A 12,031-nucleotide genomic window follows, 5' to 3' on the forward strand; every position below is an offset into this window, starting at 1 on the left:
GTTAATCCCGGGGATGAGAGGATGGACATATGAGGAGAGGTTGAGTAGATTGGGACTCTACTCATTGGAGTTCAGAAGAATGAGAGGCGATCTTATTGAAACCTATAAGATTGTGAAGGGGTTGGATCGGGTGGATGCGGGGAGGATGTTCCCGATGATGGGTGAAACTAGAACTAGGGGGCATAGTCTTAGAATAAGGGGCTGCTCTTTCAAAACTGAGATGAGGAGGAACTACTTCACTCAGAGGGTGGTAGGTCCATGGAATATGCTGCCCCAAAAAGCTGTAGAATCTACATCATTACAAAAATTTAAAACAGAAATAGACAGTTTCCTAGAAGTAAAGGGAATTAAGGGTTACGGGGAGCGGGCAGGAATTTGGACATGAGTCTAGGTTCGGATCGGTCATGGCCCTATGGGTAGCGGAGCGGGCCCAGGGGCCGTGTAGCCTGATCCTGCTCCTATTTCGTGTGTCTAATTCTGTTAGATTCAGGAGATGGTTCTGTGATAGTAGATTGGCGGTTAGGATCAGATCAGCCATGATCTTATTGAATGGCGGAGCAGGCTCGAGGGGCCGATTGGCCTACTCCTGCTCCTATTTCTTATGTTCTTAGAAGGTGCTAACTCGGCTCATCCTGTCTATGCCTTAAGCACAAGTCTATATTAATTCACCTAATAAATAGCTACTGTATAAAGACAACTCTTTACTTTGTTAATCTATGTCTTTCCACAGTTCCAGTGCCAAGTTACAGTCTGCAGCTAACATCATTACCCTGTTCCCTTTCATCCATCCAAGAATCTACTCACATCCTGTGTTTTTACCTAAAAAGGATATTAATGGATTTTAAATCAGCTGTGAGTTTCATCATTTGTAATCTGTGCTACTTCAATATTATTTACCTCAATAAAGAATCTAATAAATATGTCAACTCCTTGCTGCTCGAGTTCACATGATTAAGAGGACAATAGAGTGAGGAAGCTCAATGTCCTTTCGAGGTTCCATGTAATAATGAGCAACGTTTATTTTCTAAACAGATAGATAATCCAGTCAGCTTGTTAATGTCGGTACTGCTCTCATAGTTCTGTGGATGTGGCTGACGCCGATCCCTAGTTTCCTGGGAATGGGCTGTTGACCATTGGCCTCGGACCATTGCCGTTCCTGTACGGATGGTGCTCACAGGACCCCGCAAGGTCGGGAATTCATAATCATAATCATAATCATCTTTATTGTCATTGTTAGTGCACAAGTGCAGTACAACAAAATGTAGGCTTGCGGCTCCCGAGAGTGTACATTTAGATTAAGACATTTAAACATTCAACATTCATTTGGCTTGTAATACATTGACATAAACATAATAAAGTGCATTGACAGAGGTGCAGGCATTAGAGTTTATTTGTGGAGTTCAGTAGGATGACAGCCCTGGGAAAGAAGCTGTTCCTAAATCTGGTCGTACGGGTGCGAATGCATCTGTAGCGTCTCCCAGATGGCAGGAGGGCGAACAGACTGTGGCTGGGGTGGGTAGGGTCTTTGATGATGGTCCGTGACCTCCGTAAACAGCGTTTCTGGTATATGTGCTCGGTAGCCGGGTGCCGGTAATGCGTTGGGCAGTTTTGACTACCCGCTGCAGGGCTTTCCGGTCATAGGAGCTACAGCTGCCATACCATACTGTGATACAGTTCGTCAGGATGCTCTCTATTGTGCAGCGGTAACAGTTAGAGAGGATCAGGGGTGACAGGTTACATCCCTTCAGCCTCCTTAGGAAATATAGGCGCTGTTGGGCCTTCTTCACCAGAGAGGAGGTATTGAGGGACCAGGAGAGGTCTTCCGTGATGTGGACTCCGAGGAACTTAAAGCTGTCCACCCTTTCCACCACAGCCCCATGGATGTGGATGGGGGTGTGACTTCCGCCTTTAGACTTCCTGAAGTCCACAATGATTTCTTTGGTTTTCTTGATGTTAAGGGCCAGGTTGTTATCGGCACACCACTTCACGAGATGCTGGACCTCCTCTCTGTAGGCTGACTCGTCGTTGTTGGTGCATCAGTGAGGGTGACGGGACGACCGTGTGCATGTTCAGGTCAGGACGGTTGGCGAGTTGGAGATAAATGTGCGACCACGACATTGCTGCTCTTGTCGTTCTCGGTGAAGTGGGGGGCAGGGGTTGGAGCCGCGGGCCAATAACTTTGGTCCAGTTACTGCAGAACTTCCTGTAGACCGGAGTTACAGCAGTCACAGGGCACATGTGCAGCAGGCGATGCAGCAAACAGGCCGACACTCACCACTGGAACTAATGTAATATTCGACAATTCCAGCGGTTTAGTTTATTGAAATAAGTTGCATAAAACACGACAAGTTTAGACACGCTTGACCTTAATTTGTTTGTTTAAAGGACTGTAACAAATTCCACTCCCACAGCACATTAGCTGCATCCCGGGAGATTCCCTTTTTGGTACAAATAACGGCGGCTCTGGGTGAATATTGTCTGTCTCACTACCACAATCGGGACTGCCCACTTGCCATTGCTCCCTGCTCCCAGAAAATGGAAATACCAGTCATCCTGCAGATAGTCTTCAGCTACTATCACGTCCTTGCGTTCTTTGGACTTCCTGGTGAGATTTCAAACCAGATGTGTTGTTTTCTGTTTGACTGCCGGGTTGTTCTTTTTGTCTGCCTGATATTGTAACGTGGGTTCTTTTCTCCTCTGGTGCAGTTCATGATTCCTTTTATTATTCTAATAAGGAGAGTGGCTCCATTGATCATATTTATGGTTTATGATGTCCTTTTTGCATCTAGATTATGTTCTGAGCTCCGAGGGAATCATTTTATTCTGAATATATTCCTCCTGATTCAGGACCCCGCAGAATTCAAGGTGGTAGCTCCGATTGCTGATCTGTTCGATGATCGCTATTCTTGGGCACGACAACAGGGCAGTAAAGTTGTGAATGTAGAATATATACTGAAGCTATAGGGTCCTCAATGCTCACTGTATTGTCATTGTTAGTGCACGAGTGCAGTACAACGAAATGTAGGCTTGCGGCTCCCGAGAGTGTACATTTAGAGTAAGACATTTTTAGTGAAATATTTCCGATCAGCCTCCACTCCTGACTGACGGAGCATTTAGTCGCCCCCTCCGAGAGCGGTACCTCAGTCTTTGCTGGGCTGGGACTTCCTCGCACACAGAGTGTTGTTGGCCACCAAGAGACAGGCTGGACTCAGTCATTCAGTGAGATCAGTCAACGTGCCAAGAGTTAAAAGTCTCTTTGGTTTGAAGGCTAGTACCAGTTTGGCCAGGGAAGCAGACTGCCGTGAGCTTTCAATACGTGAACTTCCAAAAGTGCTTCGAGTTGATAAAGGCAGCGCATTGCTCAAGGTTTTTATATGTGTATGATTGGAGGAAATTTACCTAAGATTTGTTAAATTATGCTGTCTGTTCAAATATGTGTGGATGAGGGTAACACAGTGGATGTGGTATACATGGATTTCAGTAAGGCCTTCGATAAAGTCCCGCACAGGAGACTGGTCAAGAAGGTAAGAGCCCATGGAATCCAGGGTGCCTTGGCACATTGCCTTCTGCCACTAAGCCAGTTTTGTATCCAGAGGGTGATGGTCGAAGGTTGCTTTTGTGACTGGAAGCCTGTGGCCAGTGGGGTACCACAGGGATCGGTGCTGGGTCCCTTGCTGTTTGTGGTCTACATTAATGACTTGGATATGAATGTAAAAGGTATGATCAGTAAGTTCGCGGATGATACAAAAATTGGTAGGGTGCTAAATAGCGAGGAGGGTAGTCTCAGTCTGCAGGACGATATAGATGGGTTGGTCAGGTGGGCGGAACAGTGGCAAATGGAATTAACCCGGAAAAGTGCGAGGTGATGCACTTTGGGGGGACTAACAAGGCAAGGGAATACACAATGAATGGTAAGACCCTAGGCAAGACGGAGGGTCAGAGGGATCTAGGTGTGCAAGTACACAGATCCCTGAAGGCGGCGGAACAGGTGGATAAGGTGGTAAAAAAGGCATATGGGATACTGGCCTTCATTAGCCGAGGCATAGAATATAAGAGCAAGGAGGTTATGATGGAGCTGTATAAAACACTGGTTAGGCCACAGCTGGAATACTGTGTGCAGTTCTGGTCGCCACACTACAGGAAGGATGTGATAGCTTTGGAGAGGGTGCAGAGGAGGTTCACCAGGATGTTACCAGGGCTGGAGCGCTTCAGCTATGAAGAGAGACTGGGCAGATTGGGTTTGTTTTCCTTGGAGCAGAGGAGGCTGAGTGAGGGACATGATTGAGGTGTACAAAATTATGAGGGGCATAGATAGGATGGACACTAAGAAGCTTTTTCCCTTAGTAGAAGGGTCAATAACTAGGGGGCATAGATTCAAGGTAAAAGGCGGGAGGTTTCGAGGGGATTTGAGAAAGAGCTTTTTCACCCAGAGGGTGGTTGGAATCTGGAACTCACTGCCTGAAAGGGTTGTGGAGGCTGGAACCCTCACAACATTCAAGAAGCATTTGGATGAGCACTTGAAATGCCATAGCATACAAGGCTATGGACCAAATGCTGGACTATGGGATTAGATTAGACAGGGCTTGATGGACGGCGCAGACACGATGGGCCTCTATCCGTGCTGTATAACTCTATGACTCTATGAACTTTAGATTCACTTATTTACTGTTCCGAAACCCATGAGTTCTTGTCCAATCATCTCTTTGCAGAGAGAGAGAGGTATCACGGACAGCATGGAAGGAAGTGCACCCTCTTATCTACACTGGGGTCTTCACACACACCCTGCTGTGATAAATAGCCTGCCTGGCATCGCTCTTGTCTCTCACTAGTGTGTTTAAAAGCTTCTGTATTAGATCATTCTGCATAATGTCAATGAGCTATTTCTGTTGAATAATCTATACATGCTTACCCTTACACACTCCATGTTCTAATGGTCCCGTGTGTGAAATGAGCCGACTGACTCCACCTTCAATCTTGTATTTACTGAGTCCTAATGACCTGATTGACAAACTGTTAGCAACAAGCACGTATTATTGAAATTCTCAGATTCATTCATAATTAACCTAATTTCTTACTGTAAATGTTAAATCGAGATATAAAGGCTCAGATTTACCATTGAATATTTCTCAGCATGTGTCAGTGTTTCGTCGTGCTCAACCTATCCCATACTGACCCATTCACCCCATCTATTCCCATTCTCCTCATCCTATCCCATTCTCCACATCCTGCCCCATTCTCCTCACCCTGTCCCATTCTCCCCATCCTGCCCCATTCTCCTCACCCTGTCCCTAGCCCCCATCCTATCCCATTCTCCCCATCCTGTCCCATTCTCCCCATCCTGTCCCATTCTCCCCATCCTGTCCCATTCTCCCCATCCTGTCCCATTCTCCCCATCCTGTTCCTAGCCCCCATCCTGTCCCATTCTCCCCATCCTGTCCCATTCTCCACATCCTATCCCATTCTCCCCATCCTGTCCCATTCTCCCCATCCTGTCCCATTCTCCCCATCCTGCCCCTTTCTCCTCACCCTGTCCCATTCTCCCCATCCTGTCCCATTCTCCCCATCCTGCTCCATTCACACCGCCCTGTCCCATTAACCCCATCATGCCACAACCTGCTCCACTCTGTCGATTCTGTCACATCCTGTACCAGGTGATGCACAAATATCAACATCTTAAACTGATCCCCATTTGCAAACATTAGTTACTGCTTCACAGATGGAGTATTACTCCTTCAACCACGCTGCCCTGTTACTAATCGAGTTCTCAATTCATTGCGGCATTTTGTTATCTATCCTATTAAAGTGTAACCTTGCTCCTGATTTTTGCCATCTTTAACTTTCCTCTACAGCGAATTTACTGACGATCGTCGTTCTCTTCAGAGGCAACTGTGGTCTTTCTAAAGGTGTCACTCTCTACCTATTGGCCATGACCACAGCGGATCTGCTGGTTATCGTTTCTAATGTAATGGTCGGTTATATTCTTTGTTACTATTTCCCATTTTCATTGCTGCACTACACAGCCGTGCGTTCCTTGAACGAGGTTATCAACTATGTGTCCATTGACTGCTCTGTCTGGTTCACGGTCGCTTTCACTTTTGATCGATTTGTGGCCATTTGTTGGCAGAAGCTGAAACCTAATTATTGCACTGAGAAAGCGGCGGCGGTGGTTATATGCACCTTGTGCGTTGTGTTCTGTTTAAAAAACCTCCCCTTGTACTTTGCCTTTCAGCCAGTCTCTATAATTGATGACACAGAGTGGGGAGCCGGCATCAAACCCAGCTACCACGAGCAACCTGGCTGGCTGGCGTTTGACTGGCTCGACACAATCCTCTGCCCACTGCTGCCGTATTTTCTGATTTGATTCTTCAATGCTCTGACCATAAGGCATGTTTTGCTGGCCAATGCAATCCGTCGGGCCCTTCGGGGGCTGTGCTCGAGTGGTAATGACAGTGATCTAGAGACCCAGAGCCGAAGAAAATCCATCATTTTACTCTTCACCATTTCTGGCAGTTTCATTGTGTTGTGGATGCCTTATGTTACGTTTTTCCTGGTTTCCCGGATCATATTGAAGCATTACAACCCTAGAGATTACAACGACCCTTTCTTTATCGCTGAACACACTGGTGAAATGTTTCAACTGCTTAGCTCCTGTACAAACACATGTATTTATGCGCTGGCTCAGACTAAATTCAGAAAAGAGTTGCTTAAGGTGGTAAAATATCCATTTACTCTGATTGTTAAGTTGATCAAATAAGAAAGGACACTTTCTGCTGTCAGTGTTGAAATGGACTTCCAGGGTGTCGCGTCAATCCTGCACTCATCTCTCACTTGGAGCCAGATGGATGATGAGGCACCACCCTCTGTGAGTGCCACTGGTTTATAGAGTCAATGCGGCACAGAAGGAGGCCATTCGGCCCTTCGAGTCCATGTCGGCTCTCTGTAAAGATACCCAGTCAGTCCCATTCCCCCGCTCTATCCCCATAGCCCTGTAAGATTATTCCCCTCGGGTGCCTTTCCAATCTCCCTTTGACAATAGTGATTGTCTCCGCTTCCACCACTTCTGTGGGCAGCGAGTTCCAGGTCCTCACCACTCGCTGGGTAAATATGTTTTTCCTCACTATCTCATGCACCTGGCTGATTTCCCTCTCTCTCTAACCCAGGGGTCACTGGGCAGTGATCAGGAGCAGGAACCCTGGCTAATTTCCCCTCTCGAAGGGGAGAGAGCGGGGCAGTGGAATTAGTTTGGGATTGATACAGGGCTATCGGGAGAGAGCGAGGCATTGGGAAAAGTTTGGGATTGATGCAGGGCTATGGGGTGAGAGCGGGGGAGTGGGATTAGATTGGGATTGATACAGGGCTATTGGGAGAGTGTGAGGCATTGGGAATATTTTGGGATTGATACAGGGTTATTGGGAGTGAGCGGGGCAATGGGATTAGTTTGGGATTAAGACAGACCTATGGGGGGAGAGCAAGGCAGTGGGATTAGTTTGGGATTGATACAGGGCTATCAGGAGAGATAGGGGCAGTGGGATTAGTTTGGGATTGATGCAGGGCTATGGGGAGAGAGCGGGGCAGTGTGATTAGTTCAGGATTGATACAGGGCTATCGGGAGAGAGCGAGGCATTGGGAAAAGTTTGGGATTGATGCAGGGCTATGGGGTGAGAGCGAGGGAGTGGGATTAGATTGTGATTGATACAGGGCTATTGGGAGAGAGTGAGGCATTGGGAATATTTTGGGATTGATACAGGGTTATTGGGAGTGAGCGGGGCAATGGGATTAGTTTGGGATTAAGACAGACCTATGGGGGGAGAGCAAGGCAGTGGGATTAGTTTGGGATTGATACAGGGCTATCAGGAGAGATAGGGGCAGTGGGATTAGTTTGGGATTGATGCAGGGCTATGGGGAGAGAGCGGGGCAGTGTGATTAGTTCGGGATTGATACAGGGCTTTGGGGAGAGACGGTGGCATTGGGATTAGTTTGGGATTGATGCAGGACTATGAGGAGAGAGCGGGTCAGTGGGATTAGTTTGGGGACTAATACAGGGCTATGGGTTGAGAGCGGGCCAGTGTGATTAGTTTGGGAGTGACACAGGGCTATGGGGAGAGATCGGGGCAGTGTGATTAGTTTGGGATTGGTACAGGGCTATGGTGAGAGAGCGGGGATTGGGATTAGTTTGGGATTGATGCAGGGCTATCGGGAGTGAGCGAGGCAGTGGGATTAGTTTGAGATTGATACAGGGCTATGGGGAGAGAGCGGGGCAGGGGGATTAGTTTGGGGATTGATGCAGGGCTATGGGGGGAGAGCGGGGCAGTGTGATTAGTTTGGGATTGATGCAGGTCTATGGAGAGAGAGTGGGGCAGTGGGATTCGTTTGGGATTGATACAGGGCTATGGGGAGTGAGCGGGGCAGTAGGATTAGTTTGGGATTGATACAGGGCTATCGGGATAGAGCAGTGCAGTGTGATTAGTTTGGGATTAATACAGGGCTTTGGGGAGACACCGGGGCAGTGGGAATAGTTTGGGATTGATACAGGACTATGGGGAGAGAGCGGTGCAGTGGGATTAGTTTGAGATTGATGCAGGGCTATGGGGTGAGAGCGGGGAAGTGTGATTATTTTGGTATTGATGTAGGACTATGGGGTGAGAGGGGTGCAGTGGGATTGTTTGGGATTGATTCAGGGCTATGGGGAGAGAGCGGGCCTGTGGGGTTAGTTTGGGATTGGTAAAGGGCTATCGGGATAGAGCGGGACAATGGGATTAGTTTGGGATTGATACAGGGCTATGGGGAAAGAGCGGGTCAGGGGGATTAGTTTGGGATTGATACAGGCTATGGGGAGAGATCGGGGCAGTGTGATTAGTTTGGGGATTAGTACAGGGCTTTGGGGTGAGAGCGGGGCAGTGTGATTAGTTTGGGATTGATGCAGGACTATGGGGTGAGATCAGGGCAGTGTGATTAGTTTGGGATTGATACAGGGCTATGGGGAGAGCGCGGGGCAGTGTGAATAGTTTGGGATTGATGCAGTGCTATCGGGGGAGAGCGGGGCAGTGGGATTAGTTTGAGATTGATACAGGGCTATCGGGAGAGAGTGAGGCAGAGTAATTTGTTTGGGATTGATACAGGGCTATGGGAAGAGAGCGGGGCAGTGTGATTAGTTTGGGAATGATACAGGGCTATCGGGAGAGATGGGGCAGTGTGATTAGTTTGGGATTGATACAGGGCTATGGGGAGAGAGCGGGGCATGGTGATTAGTTTGGGATTGATACAGGGCTATGGGGAGAGAGCAGGACAGTGGGATTAGTTTGGGATTGATACAGGGCTATCGGGAGAGAGCGAGGCAGTGTGATTAGTTTGGGATACATACAGGGCTATCGGGAGAGATCGGGGCAGTGGGATTAGTTTGAGATTGATATAGGGCTATGGGGAGAGAGCGGGGCCGTGTGATTAGATTGGGATTGAAACAGGGCTATGGGGAAAAAGCGGGTCAGGGGGATTAGTTTGGGATTGATACAGGGCTATGGGGAGTGAGCGGGGCAGTGCGATTATTTTGGGGATTGATACAGGGCTATGGGTTGAGAGCGGGGCAGTGTGATTAGTTTGGGATTGATACAGGGCTATGGGGATTGAGCGGGGCAGTGCGATTAGATTGGGATTGAAACAGGGCTATGGGGAATGAGCGGGTCAGGGGGATTAGTTTGGGATTGATACAGGGCTATGGGGAGTGAGCGGGGCAGTGCGATTAGTTTGGGGATGGAAACAGGGCTTTGGGGTGAGAGTGGGGCAGTGGGATTAGTTTGGGATTGATGCAGGACTATGGGGAGAGAGCGGGGCATATCATTAGTTTGTGATTGGTACAGGGCTATCGGGAGAGAGCGGGGCAGTGGAATTAGTTTGGGGATTGATACAGGGCTATGGGGAGTGAGCGTGGCAGTGAGATTAGTTTGGGGATTGATACAGGGCTATGGGTTGAGAGCGGGGCAGTGTGATTAGTTTGGGATTGATACAGGGGTATGGGGATTGAGCAGGGCAGTGTGATTAGTTTGGGATTGATACAGCGCTATGGGTAGAGCGCGGGGAAGTGTGATTAGTTTGGGATTGATACAGGAGTATGGGGAGAGAGCGGGGCAGTTGGATTAGTTTGGGACTGATACAGGGCTATGGGGTTTTGTATATTCCACATGTCCTGTGCTTGAAGTCTCCGTCATTGGCCAGACATTGTTTAATCATTTCATTGTCTTGGGCTGTTTACTATGAACACCTTTGTGATGAAATGTGCCATTCATCAGGCACTGTATTCCCTGTGTTTAGTTTAGTTTCAGTTTCATTTCCTTACCTGTATTGTACTGTGTGTAGGGCTCCGCCCATACTTGGCCCCTACTTAAGCAAGCCCCAGCGTGTCTCACAGCAGTAAAGCAGATCTCTGGACGAGAGACACTTCTCCAATGTATATTACTTTGAGTATTAACTTGCTTTGCTCCGTTATCGTGCAGTCTCGGATTCATTGAGGCACATCAACCTTTACCTGTTTCTGATCTACACAGGATGCAACAGATCAGAAAAAGCTCCATTCAGCAATGCCTCTGCAAAGACATCATGCTGTTCCACAATGCAGGAATGTCACAAACAGTCTTTGATCCCATAAGCTGAGATTAACTTTAAACATTCAAATCTTTCAGGTAAATAAACTGCTAGATTCCGAGCCACAAATTGAATCGTTTAAGACAGAAAGAATGTCACAGAAATGTGATTTATTGCTGTTATTTTACAATTTACAAATATACACGCAATTTGTGTCACTGAATTATAAACAAAAAGCAGGCAAAGCTGTGACTTAACAGAAATAAACGCTTGTTTTTCTTCCTGGACAGCAAAACCAGTCAGACTGACTTGCAAATGTTTACTGATATGTTGACGTAAAGATTTATAATTTACCAATTTCGCTTCGAATGTTTTTCTCTCAAACATTCTCCACAATATTAATCCCTGCTCTTGTCACAAGGAGTTTTGAATTATTTTAGGTACTTCGCAATTAAAAGCAGGAAACAAACTTCATTATACTCACAATTTTTAATCTCCTCTTTCAAACATTCAAACCAAATCGAATTGTACGTTATCACTTTAATCAAAGTATTTTCTGTGTCTCTCTCAATAAACAAAGAGTGGTTTCTTCTAAAGTAGCTTCCTGCAATTTTTATACATCATTACATAACTCTTGCTTCAATTTACACTCCACTAAATGTTTAAGAGGAAATCTATATTTACGTTATTCCTGCGACTTGTTAGGACTATCGAACGACAGACATTATAAAATGGTTTGTGTTTTTCCCCTTTCGTGGTTCTCTTCCTAAATGTCTTAATGGTGTATTTTTTAAAGTAATTAAAAAGTAATATGTAACTCCTACAAATCCTCCCCTACCTTCCCCCTCCTCAACACCATGGTTGCGTGTTTGTGTAAAGCTGCTCACTTCAGTCAATCACTCAAAATCAAATCTTGAGATATTTCAATTTTAAAACATTTTAACCATTTCAGAGCTCTTTAAAAGCATTTGGACTTCAAGACCTGGTTGAAATTGTTTAGGTGAGGGGAAGATTGGCTTCTGCTTCAGCCTCTTCCAAAATCATGTTCGAAACATAGGGGGAAAAAGTGTTTTTTACGCTCATTTATGGTGAAAGGTTCATTAAAAATCTATAAATTCTTTCAAGTCTCACTGGAGCTTTGACAGAAGAAGTTGCTCCAAGTTTCTCCTTCCCCCTTCAATGCTGTCGTCAAACATCCGACAAAATGAAGTCTAATTCCAAACGGAGCTCCAATCAGAAAGTGAATAAAGTGGTTAAACTTCCTAAGAAGGCGGCGAGGTTATCTATCCCCAGCCTTGGCGATGAGTTGGGATCAGTTTTTGGAGATGTTGTTTCCTCGTTTTCTGTTGGCGTTCCCTCCGTCTCTCAGACTCTGAGGTGCAAACGGGGGCACAAACTAATTCCCTTGCTCGCAACATGATTAAAATAACCCTGGCTGATTTCACCTCTCTCTCTA

This window comes from Somniosus microcephalus, unplaced genomic scaffold (genome assembly GCF_052327205.1).
Source record: "Somniosus microcephalus isolate GS21.2 unplaced genomic scaffold, FLI_Smic_1.0 unresolved_chr6, whole genome shotgun sequence".
In the NCBI taxonomy this organism is placed as follows: domain Eukaryota; kingdom Metazoa; phylum Chordata; class Chondrichthyes; order Squaliformes; family Somniosidae; genus Somniosus; species Somniosus microcephalus.